Source organism: Mus caroli, unplaced genomic scaffold (assembly GCF_978045245.1).
Source record: "Mus caroli unplaced genomic scaffold, Mus_caroli_1 scaffold_10, whole genome shotgun sequence".
Lineage (NCBI taxonomy): Eukaryota > Metazoa > Chordata > Mammalia > Rodentia > Muridae > Mus > Mus caroli.
Window position 1 is genome coordinate 5,396,083 of NW_028227265.1, and position 15,570 is coordinate 5,411,652.

Here is a 15,570-nt window from a genome sequence, read left to right on the forward strand (position 1 = left end):
CACCTGTTTTCATCTATTTCTTAGACATGATCTCATATGTAGCAGAGGCTGGCCTTGAACTCTCAGGCACGTTTCCTCCCCGGCCTCTCTATAGTTGGCACCCCACTAATATCACCAGTCTCAACTTGCTGTTAAAAGTATCTTACTATTCCCAGTCACTATTTCCAAGGGCAGTGGTCTAAATAAAACAGGTGCCAACTTAAGAAAGGAAACCAGCTCACTTAGAAGCATGTTCGCAGATAGGCTAGCCACAAAGCTGAGGGCTTATTCTCTCTTCCTTTCCTATTGACAGACTCCAGAAATGTCTGAGGACCCCAGGGTACTGTTCAGAAGATCTGGCTTCTACATACAGCTTCCGACTTTATTACAATGAGCACACGGTGCCAGACTTACTGAAAGCCACATGTCTGTCCTACTCAGCACGGAGGAGAGTTTAAGATAGACCAATTTCTAGCCTTATATAGGAACTCCGATTGCATTGATAATATTAACTATAAATAAAGATGTCTGGCCTGCTGAGACCCAATGCTGGACAAACCTCATCCACAGCCTGAGTAATTTGCACAGCAAATCACCCAGGAAACGATCAGTATTCTCTAAGTTAGCTGCCGTATTAAGCATGTTGGGGCCAGGGACTTAAATATGAACATAGCGGAGTAACGACCCATTTCTCCTGCAGTGGCAATCACCAAGCAGCTCAAGATATGTTGAAGCTGACAGAAGTTTGAACTCTGAAATAGAATCGCTTCCCTGAGCACCGGTCAGAGTCTCAGACTCAGTTTACCACCGAGAAGGGGACAAAAATTATGAGCTGTATAATTTCACTCAAGATGTGTACCAAGCCTAAAGTTTCCCTTCTTTTCCTGATATTTCTTTGAAAAGGAGCAAATGTCATACATTTTGTTAAGTGTTCTGCATCTTTTCACGCCCTTGGAGAAAGTTGTTGATATCCTGCATGCCTAGTTTATAGAGCTGGGGGGTGGGACCAATGCTTTGCACATCATATGTTATGCAAGCACCCCACCAGCCGAGGCCCAGTCCCAGCCCTGGTGCTCTGTTCCAAGCTGCTGTCCTGCACAAGTCCCCAGAGGACAACACCAGCTGGAAGGCCAGGGGGCCTGGAGGCCCTGCAGACTAAAGCTGACACATAACATGTCCATGGACCATCTGAGCCATAAAAAAAGAACAAAATGAAGGGCAAAATGGACAAAGAAATTAGGTCAAAGTAACAAATCACCACAAAGCTTCTATGGGGAGCACAAGGGCTGGGTTTGTGGGGGTTTTTTCCTTTTCTGACCCCCCCCCCAAATTCTTCCATGTTCCATCCAACTTAATATTCCCTGCATATGTATGTCATGTTAGTATTAAAATATTAAAGTGAAATGGAAAGCAAGTAAGTGGGCAAAGAAAGAGACCACGCTCCCCCCAGCTGCGGGGGTTCCAGTTCAGGGGCCAGGAGGATGTGTTGGTCAGGGTTCTCCAAAGAAACAGACCAGTGGGATGAACAGACATACAAAGATTGTCATGTGTTTTCTACGAGAGTTATCTGGGGACTTACAAAGCCTCCTAGCTTAATGGCGTGTACACAGCACTAACTTATTACTCTACCTTATGTATATAGTTTGGAGCCAGCTCTCTTCACAGATATGGAACTACATAACACTACTTTGTAAGTCAAACAGCTGACGTCCTCTTAAAGCCAGCAGAGGATTGTCACAACAGGTCATGGCTGCTAGGCTTGGTGACTGTAAATGGTCCTTTGTAGTGGCTAGGGCGTGTCACTGGATGCTCATCTGAGCAGCCAGCCTTTCCTCCCAGCCAGTGGTGTGTAATTCTGCCCTAATTAGATGTGGCCTTACAGTTGAGAGGAAGAGCTGTCACAGTAAGGACATAGTTGGGAAAGACTAGGGAGAGGGCACCATCTATGAAGCTTTGGGGAAGCCCTCATGTACAGGGTGAAGACTTTCCAGTGTGGCTGCTCTTTGAGTATCCAACATTCTAGTCAAGAACCCCTCATCCATACTCTGAGAAGGCCAGGCAGTGGTGGCGCATGCCTTTAATCCCAGCTCTTGGGAGGCAGAGGCAGGTGGATTTCTGAGTTCGAGGCCAGCCTGGTCTACAGAGTGAATTCCAGGATAACCAGGGTTATACAGAGAAACCTTGTCTCAAAACAACAACAACAACAAAACAAAACAAAACAAAACAAAAAAAGGTCTGAGTAGGGCTGGAGAGATGGCTCCTGTTTCAACCTAAACATTAAACGATGGCTAAATATCTCTCCTCTCCATGTCTGAAAGCCTTACGAGAGGTACCTCACACTCTTGATTGTAGACACTTCAACAGCGATCAAAGGGCCTGAAAGCAGGTCCTGGGTTTGTCACTCTGGAGAACAGCCTTAGTGACTAGAGGAGGAGGAGCCCAAAAGATGGAGGTAGGGGGAGGAGCAGGAGATTAAAGTAACAAGGAAGACCTGTGTACTGGCTGGTTTTGTGTCAACTTGACACACGCTGGAGTTATCACAGAGAAAAGAGCCTCCCTCGAAGAAATGCCTCCTTGAGATCCATTTTCTCAATTAGTGATCAAGGGTGGGGGGGGGCCCATTGTAGGTGGTGCCATCCCTGGGCTGGTAGTCTTGGGTTCTATAAGAAAGCAAGCCAGTAACATTCCTCCATGACCTCTGCATCAACTCCTGCTTCCTGACCTGCTTGAGTTCCAGTCCTGACTTCCTTTGGTGATAAGACAGCAATGTGGAAGTGTAAGCTGAATAAACCCTTTCCTCCCCAACTTGCTTTGGTTATGATGATTTGTGCAGGAATACAAACCCTGACTAAAACAGCATGTTAAGAGAAAACTCCTAGTCAAGAGAATAGAATCTCTGGCCTGGGTGCAGACTGCAGACATTCCAATGGGGTCAGGTCAGTTTCCTGGCCAAGGAACCACCCCTAGGAAAGCAGGTTTCCTGTAAACCAGGCCAATGAATGAATGGAATAATTAATCCCTTATGGTAGAGCCTAACTCAGGGCTTACTGAGCCAGACACTCAAGGGGCACTCCCTCCCTCCCTAGAGGAGTTTCTCACTATAAGATATGATAGGAAAAGAAAACATCAAACTCGTTTTTAATGATTTGAAGACAAATGTTTAAAAAATAAGGTGAGCTAGCTGGAGTGGTGACACACACCTTTAATCCCAGCACTCAGGAGGCAGAGGCAGGCGGATTTCTGAGTTCAAGGCCAGCCTGGTCTACAAAGTGAGTTCCAGGACAGCCAGGGCTACACAGAGAAATCCTGTCTCAAAAAACCAAAAAGGAGAAGGAGAAGGAGAAGGAGAAGAAGAAGAAGAAGAAGAAGAAGAAGAAGAAGAAGAAGAAGAAGAAGCTGCACACAATCAGGGTAGGTCTTTCCACCTCTGTAGAAGAATTTTAATCCAGCAACACGGCTGCTCTGGAATGAGATCACATCCAAAGACCTTCTATGTGATCTGGCTGGGATACAGACAGGACCTTAGTACAAACCTTTAATCCCAAACAACAAAGGTTATAGAAGGAAGTAATGTCGAACTGAGGGGCAGACAAAGTGATGAATCAGAGAAATATGTGCTAGAATGAGTCAGAAAGAGGACATAACCTAACTCTCATGAGGATAGGAGAGAGAGGCTACTAAAGAGCCGCACGGGGAGAGTGGAGTTTGAGTTCAGGCAAGGCAGTTCAGTTGAGTGTGTGCAGTGCAGTGGAGTTGAGTTTATTCGCGAGTTCATGCAGAGGCAGTTGAAGCCAGAGAGTGAGAATGAGCCAGAAGACTAGAACATATTGCTAGAGTTAGCATGAGGCCAAAGCATAGCATTTTGGGAGAGGACTAGAGAGAGAAGCCAGTTTGAATCAGTCAGCTCGGAGAGGAGTTTGGACCAGAACAGCTGAACTGAACCAGCCAGCCACAGTTCAGAAAGAGCTAGAAAGGTTGAGGTTATTCAGCAGTAGGCCTCTGAGATGACAATTACATCTGGAGAATAAAAGTTAAATCTATACACATTGGGCTGGAGAGATGGCTCAGAGGTTAAGCGCAATGGCTGCCCTTCCAGAGGTCCTGAGTTCAATTCTCAGCAACCACATGGTGGCTCACAACCATCTGTAATGAGATCTGACGCCCCTTTCAGTGCTCTTAACCACTGAGCCATCACTCCGGCCCCGAGCTTTCTAATCTTCATTCCAGCTTCTAGTGCTCAGCCCAGGACAGGCAGGGAACCCAGGACTCGGGTTCCTCAAGGTCCAGGCAGGGTTGGCTGAGTCCCTAGGAGTTCCCAGACAGGCCAAGGAGACAACAGGGGGAGAGGGCCATGTTCTGTCCCAACTGTGCTGGCCCTGCCCTACAAAGAAGGAATTTGGGAGAAGGACCACAGTCCCTCAGAAATCACATAAAGTATGTGTGGTGATAACCACCTGTAATCCCAGGAAGCAGAAGGTGTGGGGAGCGGGTGTGGCGGAGGTCCCAAAGGCGCCAGGGACTGCAGCTAAGTTGTATGACTTGCACCTGACTTCCTCATATAAACCACAAACATCATGAGAGCTGCGCAGGTGTACCAGGTTACTGGCGAAGCCATTTTGGTGGAGATATGCCCCTGCTGCCCTGATTAGCTGAAGCTGCGTACCTGGTGAGGTGATGTGGCCTGCTGTGAGTGGATGGGAACTGATAGTATATAAGAGTGAGAGGCCCAGGGCTCGGGGTCTTTTGCCTACACAGTCAATGCTCTCCCAATAAACGTATACAGAAGGATCCTACTGTGGTGTCTTTCTTGCTGGTGAGTCAGGCATAATGGTGCCGAAACCCAGGAAGTAACATCTTCAGGCATGAGCGAAGACCCCCTGTTACAGGGAGGATTCAGAACTGCATCATGGGGAAGGAGCGGTTAATGAAGTGTTCCCGCAACACAGACTGTTGAGAAGGATTCAACTGTGTGGATTCAGAACTCTTCAGCTGGGGAACAGTGGTACCGGTAAGTAAAAAGAAATTAATGTGAGTCTCTGAGAGGTATGCTTTCTTACACAGTAGGTCCGGTAATTGTCGCTTGCCTTGATAAGGGTAGCAACTTTTGCAGGAGCACCAGGGAAGCATATCAGAAACAGAGAAATGAAAAAGAAGGCATGCGCAGAAATATAAGTAAAATAAGAAATATAAGAGAAAATGAAAATAAGCCATTTCAGAGCTCTCCTAGGGACAGAAGGAAAACGGGAGACGTCCTGTTTCCTCTCTGGCTCCTATGGAGATATTCTTAGCTCTGGTTAGGATACCTGGGTCCCTTTGAGACACCAAGTTCTATTCCCTGCCTGTCTATTATCTGTTTTTGGTGCACCAAATTGTCCATATGTCTGTCAATTCGTGTTTGTTTTTGTTTTGTTGTTTTAGAGGCAAATATAAAGTTGCCAGGAAGCAGGCACAAAGTAATGATAAGGTTCCTGATTTTGGGACTGCCGCCACACCCGCTCCCCACAAGAAGGCAGGCAGATCTTTGGGAGTTCAAGGCTACCCTGGTCTACATAGAGCATTCTAGACCATCTAGAGCTACAGAGTAAGAGCTTGCCTCAAAATAAATAAGCAAGCAAGCAAGCAAGCAAGCAAACAAACAAATAAATATATAAGAAAAAGAAAGAAATCCCATAAGGTCACTCATATGCCAGGGAAGGTGAAGCCTGAGTGTCACTACCTTTCTTTTTTTTGTTGTTTTGTTTTGTTTTTTCGAGGCAGGGTTTTTCTGTGTAGCCCTGGCTGTCCTGGAACTCACTTTGTAGACCAGGCTGACCTCGAACTCAGAAATCCGCCTGCCTCTGCCTCCCGAGTGCTGGGATTAAAGGCGTGTGCCACCACGCCCGGCTGTCACTACCTTTCTATTCAGTTCCAGGTGAGGTTGTCCTCTTCCTGTTGTATTGAGGTGACACTTTCAAAGGATCAGCCAGGCTCTGGGGGGAATAATGGGCTGTTTTGGTTTTCCAATTGGCATTATGTTCATTGCACGGGGAATAGGGTTACATAAGGACATTTGCACATATAACAGACATTGAGTATCCCCTCCACCCACCCGCCCTTCCTCTCTCCCTTCTCTCTTCTCCCTACTCTGGTTAGTCCCCTGTGCTCTGGCAGATGGTCACACTTCCACTTTTGAGGATTCATCAAAGGGCTCCAAACCACAGGGACTCCCTGAACATCAATGCTTTGCCACACTATCCACAATAGCTAAATTATGGAACCAACTCTGGTATCCATCGTCAGGAAAAGACAAGGGAAGCAGGGTATATACACAAGTGGAGTTTAAGCCATAAAGAAGAATGAAGTTGCACTATTTACAAGAAAATGGATGCAACCAGAGATGATAAATGTTGCAGAGCACCTGCCGTGTGCAGGAGAAATAATAGGGACCAGAGAATGCTCTCCTCCTGTTGATGGGCCTAGCAAGGAGATGTGTTCATTAGCTTGAAGATTCTACACAGGCTGCAAAGGAGAAAGGGTTAGACCCAGGCAAATGCTGGGGAAGGGGTTCTCAGAGGCAGGAGGAGTTGATGTGTTGGGAGGGGAGGCTCTTGCAAGGCTGTGGCTGGCCTTCGAGGAAGGTTGTGGCTGGGGAAGGTGTGAGGTTTAGGAAGGTGCTGAGGGTGGCCACCCCATTGTGTAAACCTCATTGGTGTGCACATCTACATTATAAGAACCATGAGAGAGAGAGAGAGAGAGAGAGAGAGAGCGCTAGCTGGAGAGATGGCACTTCCTTTAAGAGCACGGCTGCTCTTCCAGAGGACTGGGGTTTGGTTTCCACATCCAATCATCTGCCAGGACACTCACCTGCATGAAATAGACAAGTAAACAATAAATAAACACAAAGGGAAATCACTGCCTTGTGTCGGGTGTGGGGAGGGGTGCAGCTTGGGTTCCTTGGGAGACATGTGACTTGGCTTGGCTTTAAGGCTTTTCATTTCCCTTCAGTCCACTGAAGCCTTGGGGGCTAGTGGAGAAGTTCAAGTGAAACTGGAATTAAAATGTGCTGTGCAGAAAATCCAAGACAACCGGAGTGGGAGAGCCCCTGCTCTCTTAGTCCCCTCCTATCCTGTGCATCAGCTAATAGTCCTGCCTGATCCTTAGTGGGGTAGGGGTAGGGGCAGAGGAAGGAGAGGGAAGGAAAGGGAGTGAGTGAGTGAGGAGAGGAGAGCTCAAGATGCAGGAGAGGGACAGCAGAGGGAAAGGGGGGTGCTGGTTGGGAGGGGAGCTTGAAGAGGGGCGGGGGTGAGGTGGGGAGGAGGAGCTGGGCAGCAGCTGTCGACAGAGCCATCCTCAGTGAGTCACTGAGCAGCGCCCACTGCCTGCTTCTATTTTTATACCATCGCCTGCTCACATCTTGCGTGAAATCAGCCTTCCAGTTGGTGGAGGGGAATCTGATGGCGGAGGGCAAGGACTGAGGGAGTCATTTGGAAGTCTGTGCAGGAATTTCAGAGCAATTCCTGTTATTAGGAGCTCCTTAGTCAGTGCTTTAGGCCCCTACCCTGCAGGGCCAAAGAGCTATAGGCCCTTGGCTGCATTAGAGGCTCTGGGAACAGAGTAGAGAATTTACAAGCGCAGCAACAGGCTGGGGTACCACAGACAGAAGCCCCAGGGCTGCCTTCCTGGGAAGGATGGCAGCTTAGGCAGATAAGTCCTTGTCTTTAAGCTTCCACTATCCCATCTGTAAAGACCACACTGAGTGGAGCTTTGTCCACCCCAGAAGAGGGATCCCAGGGGAGATAGGAGCAACAACCACCTCCTCGCCATGCTCCGGGAGGTGGACGGTTGAAGTGAGTGCGTGTCCCATGTCCTCAGGCTAGACACTGGCTGCCAGCTTGTGGAGCTAGTAGGGAAGAGTCAAAAGCCTGTTGGTCTGTCTTCAAGAAGAACCCCACATTCAGAAAAATGGCTCCGAGCACACTGAAGCTTCCTAAGAGTGCTCTCTCCCTGGCACAGGTCCTCCTTCTGGAGGGAGGCTTCGGGCAGCAGCTGACCTCTCTTCAACACTGCCTGTCCCCAGCAGGAAGCAGAGGACACTGACAAGCCTGCTCTGGCTTCGTGGCTTACCTTAGGCCAGTGAGCACAGCCTAAAATGTAAGCTCCGGACTGAGAGCAGCTTTGATAGACACTTCTCACCAGTCCAGATATCCAGGGTTCAGGTTCTGACCTGAAGCAAGTGACCCTGCTTTAAGCTTCTACACACTCTCCTTGAGACACCATTCTCTGACCTGCTTTGGGAAAGTAGAGACCAGGCTCAGCTCAGGGAGGTATCTCTGTGTGACCTGGGGTAAAGGGACTATCTTGGAAGCTGCCCCCTGGGGAAGAGAGTTTCCAGGAGTCCTACTTAGTGGCTACAGAGAGCAAGTGGAGCATGATCACAGATACTATTGTATCAAGACATCCATTGTCTCTGCCTGTAGCTTCCACCCCTGAGTTTGGAGATCTTGAGGTGACTGCTGGGATACTATTGTATCAAGACACCCCTCCTCCCATTCAGGAGATCTTGAGGTGACTGCTGGGATACTATTGTATCAAATCATTGTCTCTGCCTGCAGCTTCCCCCTGAGTCAGGAGATCTTGGGGTGACTGCAGGGATGGTGGGGCTTCAGGTGGTTCCTTTCCCATGAGAGGTGCAGGGTGCCACTTCAAACTGGGCAGGTCTTCTGAGTTCATATGACCTCCTTTGTACATATTGTCATGCCCTAAGTGGCATCCCCCTCCCCATGTGCAGTACTTGGTTCTAGCTGGAAGACAGCAATAGTGACTGTCATGGCAGTAGTGTCCCTGTGAGCTCAGCTCTGCTGGGTGGCTGGGCAGGGCTGCTGTGACAGCTGCATGCATGCCGGCCATTCCCACCAGCAGGCTCATGCTCTCAATATAGGCCCGGCTGGCCCTGGGCAGCCGTGCTGCCTGAGGGCAAAGCCAGGGGACAGGCCAGGGCAGGCATCAACTTTCTTCCTGCCCTTGCATGGCTAGGGACTGTGGCCTGCCTTCTGATTTGTGTGTATTATTAGGTCTTAGGAACTCCACAGCTTGGAGAGCCCAGAAGCATGGGGGTAGGGTAGGGTATGGTAGGGTGGGGTGGGGTGTTCACTATAGGCACTATCTCAGAACCTGAGCTTGCCCAGGGTCCTCAAGTACTGCAGGAAGCCAGATGCAAGGCCTCCAGAAAGAGGGATACCTGATTTTTTGTTTTCAATTTTTTCTGACTCCCACAAGACTCAGCCTTGCTTACCTGACTGTTTCCAGCTCCTGGTAACTCTTTCTGTTCTGTAAATTAGCTTGGTGGGAGCCTGGCCAGGGCCTTCTTACTTCCCCCATGTGGTTATGCGAATGTGTTTACCAGGGTCATCAATGTAACTCAACTAGAGGGGTTAGTTTTGGAAACGGGAGGTAATTCAGTGGGGTCTGGGTAGGGCAGGCCCCACCTTGCTCCATGCCAAGGGCTTGTCAGCCAGCTGAGTTTGGGCTGGGAGGAATGTATGCTGTATTCCACTTTACTATTTGGAGGAATGAGGAGGGGGTGACAGAATATGCCAGGCATCTTCCCAAGCACACCTGTCTCCCTTCACTCACATAAGCAAGAAGAGTCCACGGCAGGCCTGGGCTCCAGAGCCAGCCCCGTGAACAGGGGCCTCAAAGGTGGTGTTGAGTGAGAGACTGCAGCCCTCACTGCCTTAGAGTGTCTGGTTGGGTTTGTGGTTCTTGGCCCAGGTGGAATACTGCAGGAAGCAGTTGGGGAGCTGGTGCAAAGCAGTGGGGAGTGTGGGGCCCTTGGTTCTGTCAATCCCAGGCAGTCTGGCAAAGATTTGTGGCCTCTTGTGAGACCACATACCCTTCTCAGTGAGTTACCCTGGAGCCTACAGCTATTAGGCAGCCTCTCTAGTGTTTTCTTTCTTTCTTCTTTTTTTTTTAAAGCTTTATTTATTTATGTATATGAACACACTGTAGCTGTACAGATGGTTGTGAGCCTTCATATTGGTAATTGAATTTAGGACCTCCGCTCGCTCTGGTCAACCCCACTCACTCCAGTCAGACCCAACCCCTCAGGCCCAAAGATTTATTATTATAAATAAGTACTCTATAGTCTTCAGACACACCAGAAGAGGGCATCCAATTTCATTATGGGTGGTTGTGAGCCAACATGTGGTTTCTGGGATTTGAACTCAGGACCTTCAGAAGAGCAGTCATTGCTCTTACCCACTGAGCCATTTTACCAGCCTTTTAATGTTCTCTTTACTGTGGTGTGATGCTGCCTGTCCTCCAGAGTTACTCCCGTATGGCTCATCTGCAGTGTATGCAGCAAACAAGCATTGTCGTCTCCAAGATGGCTTCCATCTGGCCTGAAATTCTGTCCACAGTGACCACCCAGGATTCTGCCATCTGCACCCTAAAGCTGTCTGCCCTTGTTGGTCTTGGCAGATGTGAAAACACCAGGAGGTGCCTTTTGCAGCTGGGGTTTTTCCCACGAATTTCGTAGTGGGGAGACTCCAGCCTCTGGCCACGGACACACACTGCAATAGAGTCTCTATGGAGACAATTTCACCATCCTTGAACTGGACAGGAGACAGTCGTAAAAGAGGTTGAGCCCTTGGTGTCAGGGTTGCCATGGTCTGGGTTGAGGAGGCAGAGGAAGGGTGCAGGCAGAGGATACTATGAAGCCTGGGTCCCATTCTGTCACAATGTTCCAGTTCTTCCCATATCCAAAGATATGTGCTGCGCACACCAAAGCGCCCCACTCCGGGAACCCATGCAGGGCTCCATGGAATTAGCATGCTTGCTGATGTTCCTCTGAGCTGTGACAGCATCCCAACCTCTTCTTGTTCTTCAATGATTTTGACAGTACTGAAGTCCTTGGTCAAATGCTTTCATCTTGATTTGGTTTCATTTATTTTTAAGGCATAATCTCATGTTGCCTGGGCTAGCTTCCAATTCAATATATAGCTGAGGATACCCTTAAGGACTCAGGCTCCTCCCACCATTGCCTCACAGGGCTAGGATCACAGGCGTAGGATGCCTGGCTCCGGTCACATAGTTTACAGGGTGGTCTTCAATTCCCTGACATTACCTTCTAAGAACAGACATGGAAGTGACAGAGTGACTTCCTGTAGAATAAAATAGGCATGTCTGGGAGGTCACCCTCACTATGTGGTGCATGTGCACATCGTCTGCTGGGTCTCTCCTGCAGTTTCCTCTGGAGCCCAGGCACTTTGGGAATAGGCTCCACCTGCTGGAGGAGGAAGTGGTCACCCGTGTCAATCAGAACCTTGGACCAGGAGCTACCATCTCAGCCACTTATGGACTTAACCAGTCACCGTTCATATTGTGTAGACTGACACAGAAGTATTTGGTTATGGGAAGATGTATCCCTTCTGCCCCACCCCCCATCCTAGCATGGACCAAATCTACAAAGCAATAGGGTCCTGCAGGAAGGAGGGCGTGTTTCCTTGAGGTTGGTGTAGCAGACACACATCAACCCCGGGGTAGTTAGCATATAGATTATGCTGCACTTCTACCACTCGCCTGTCAAAGTCACTAGTGGGCTTCTTGGCCCCTTTGGGAGGAAGCAGACTCGCTCTTCTATCTCTGGAGTCCCTGTGAGTTCTCCTTTGAAGGAAGAACCTCTCCGTGTGGCCATTTGGAGCATCTTCGTTTCCTAAATATCAGGTGGCTGCGGCATCCTGTGACGGATAGACGGGCTCTAGGCAACCTAATGATTTGCATTCACACGTGGGCTTTTCCTTTTTGAGAATCTGTCTCCAGGGAAGCAGCTTCTCTGGGGCTGAACTGCAGTCCAGCTCTCATGTGCACGTGTCTGTGAGCGTGTACACTCCGTGTGTGTGTGTGTGTGTGTGTGTGTTCCAAATCTAACCAGAAATAGACAGCTAAATCTTCAGCAGGATTGGGGAAGCGAAACCCTTCCCCCTCCCCCACAAAAAAACCCACACACAACCAAAATAACCAAACCCAAAGCCTTAGCAGTTCTTGTGCACCGTGGCTTGTGCAAGATTGAGCCAGAAGTAGTCTTGGACACAGGCCCTCTTGCCCTCCAGGAGGCCCTGGAGGCTGCAGACATGGCCAGGAGCAGGCAAATGCTATGCTGAACCCTGCAGGCCAGGCTGAGCTCCCCAGAGTCTGGGATGCTGCCTTTGGAGTGAACCAGGCAGCCCTGAACATTGCCACTGGAGACCTGCAGGGCAGAAGTCATTATTCTGTTTACAAACAACAGTGCTTGTTTCTCCTTCTTTCCCCTTCTCTTCCTCGGTATGCAGCTGTTACGTATCTCAAGCTGGCCTTGAACTCACTACATAGACCAAGGATGTCTCACTCTGCAGCAGGCCTGGAACTTCTATTACCACACCCTGTTGTACTTAGTGCTGGGGATCCAGGCAGTGCTAAAGCAAGCACTTGGCCAACTGAGGTCAGCCACTGTCATTTCTTTTCTGAGAGCTTGACAGGGCCATTCCTACATTTCATGATCTCTCTAAAGCTTAGTTCTCCTTTTGTAAGAGAAAACTACAGTCCTACTGAATACCACAGAATAAGATGCTCCAAAGTTGCTGGGATATACATGAGCCCACGTGACTGCCTGGAAGGTTTACATCTGGTACTTGGCTAGCAACTCGTGTTCAAGTCAGTATCTTGCTTACAGTCGCCTGAGTCTGCTGGCTGATGGTCAACTAATCATCTGCAAAAAGGTGATTCAGAGAAAGGAGGAACGGCGTTTTCAACAAATGGGTTGAGGGTAGCTGGATCTCTACATGCCGAAGTACAAAACTGGACTCTTCAGTGGTAGTGGGGATGGAACCCAGAGCCTTGTGCTTGCTGAGAAAGCTTTCAGTTGCTGAGCTATAATCCCAGCTCCTCTTTATTTAATGACCAGGCTATCCTTGAACTTACTCTGTAGCCTTGGCCAGTTTTGTTTGCTTTTTAGTACAAAACCACTTATGTGTATGGTGTTTCACCTCTGTGTATCTGTGCATCACAGCCATGCAGTACCCGTAGAGGCAAGGCAGTCTTTTTTCTTTTCTTTTGGACTTATTTATTTTATGTATGTGAGTTCACTGTAGCTGTCTTCAGACACACCAGAAGAGGGCATCAGACCCCATTACAGATGGTTGTGAGCCACCATGTGGTTGCTGGGAATTGAACTCAGGACCTCTGGCAGAGCAGTCAGTGCTCTTAACCACTGAGCCATCTCTCCAGCCCCGAGGCAAGGCATTCTTGAGGTCCTGGATTCCATCCATATGGGGCAGGAAGAGGGGGAGCTTGTCTTGGTCCCACCATGAACATTTGAGTCAGGGGAGCCCTGATGCCCACAGAAAGCTTCTGCATCGTGGCTGAGGCTTCGGGTTGCTCCCTGCTGAGCCCTGATGAAGAGCTCAGCAGGGAATAGATTTGAGGGGACTTTTTTTTTTTTTTTTTTTTTTGACCAGAGGACAGAGGCAAGAGTGTGTCATCTCGGAGAGACTTCTACAGTGTCACCTCATGCTCTCAGCCTGCTCATCCCCCCCAGGTCATGTCCACAGAGGCTCAGGACATTATCTCATGTGTCAGAGTGCAGGTGGCAGGAGATTCGGCTTTATCCCCTAGGGGTGAAGGCTGCAGAGCCTTCCCACAGCTGTGGCAGTGCAAGAAGCTTATCACAGCCGCTGGAGTCAAGGGCCACATTCTGCGTGAGTCTGAATGGCTGCGTCTTGGAGTCACAGACTTTAAGACAGTGCCAACTCGAAGGCTACCGGGGTCCTGAGGGGAAAGATATAACCATGCTTTCCTCCTCTTCCTCTCCCTCCTCCCCCTTCCTCCTCCCCCTTCCTCCTCCCCCTTCCTCCTCTTCTTCCCTCCTCCTCCTTCCCCTCCTCTGCTTCCTCCTCCTCCTCCTTCTCCTCCCCTTCCTCCTCCCCCTTCCCCTCCCCTTCCTCCTCCCCCTTCTCCTCCCCTTCCTCCTCCCCCTTCCTCCCTCCTCCTTCTCCTTCCCCTCCTCCGCTTCCTCCTCCTCCCCCTTCTCCTTCCTCTCCCTCCTCCTTCTCCCCTCCTCCTTCTCCCCCTCCCTCTCCCCCTCCTCTTCCTTCCCCCCCCCTCCTCCTCCTCGTCCCCCTCCCCCAGTAGGCACATTTTGCTGTGAAGGAGTCACAGCAGAGGGAAGGCTGTGCTTTCACTAGAGGATGCTATTTATCCACCAGGTTTTTCTGGACCAGGTCTCTACCTGGACGTGATGCTTGTGCTAATTCCTGCAGAACCAACCTCCTGCCCATGTCATTCTCTAGACAGGTCTAATGTGTCCCTGGCATTTCCCCAAACATAGATAAATTCTCAGCTGTGGAACCACAAGTAACTTCTGGGGCCAGAGAAAATAGGGACAGAAGCCAGATGGGCTGCCAGCTGCTGGCTGCAAAAAAATAGAAGAGTTAAAATAAGGGCTGAGGGAGCAGGAAGGGGCAAGGACTGGACTTTGCTGCTGTCATCTTTCAATATTTAGAAATCTAAACATTGCACCAGGCAGTGGTGGTAGATGGCTTTAATCCCAGCACTCAAAAGGCAGAGGCAGGAGTTCAAGGCCAGCCTAGTTCACAGAGTGAGTTGCAGGACAGTCAGACTACACAGAGAAGCCCTGCCTCAAAACCAAAAACAAATCTGGACTCATCATCATCATCTTGGTTTTTGAGATGAGGTCTCTCTATTATGTAGCCCTGGTTGCCCTGGAACTCACTGTGTAGACCAGGCTGGCCTCGAACTCACAGAGATCCGCCTGCCTCTCCCTCCTGAGTGCTGGGATTAAAGGTGTGCGCCACTGTCCATCTTCTCCTCCTTATTTTTTCTTTTAAATTTTTAATATTTTTTATTACATATTTTCCTCAATTACATTTCCAATGCTATCCCAACATTCCCCCATACCGCCCCCCACTTCCCTACCCACCCATTCCCATTCTTTTGGCCCTGGCATTCCCCTGTATTGGGGCATATAAAGTTTGCAAGTCCAATGGGCCTCTCTTTCCAGTGATGGCCTACTAGGCCATCTTTTGATACATATGCAGCTAGAGACAAGAGCTCCGGGGTACTGGTTAGTTCATCATGTTGTTCCACCTATAGGGTTGCAGATCCCTTTAGCTCCTTGGGTACTTTCTCTAGCTTCTCCATTGGGAGCCCTGTGATACATCCAATAGCTGACTGTGAGCATCCACTCCTGTGTTTGCTAGGCCCCGGCATAGTCTCACAAGAGACAGCTATATTTGGGTCCTTTCAGCAAAATCTTGCTAGTGTATGCAATGGTGTCAGCATTTGGAAGCTGATTATGGGAAGGATCCCTGGATATGGCAGTCTCTAGATGGTCCATCCTTTCATCACAGCTCGAAACTTTGTCTCTGTAACTCCTTCCATAGGTGTTTTGTTCCCAATTCTAAGAAGGGGCATATTGTCCACACTTTGGTCTTCATTCTTCTTGAGTTTCATGCGTTTAGCAAATTGTATCTTATATCTTGGGTATCCTAAGTTTTGGGCTAATATCCACTTATCAGTGAATACATATTGTGTGATTTCCTTTGTGATTGTGTTACC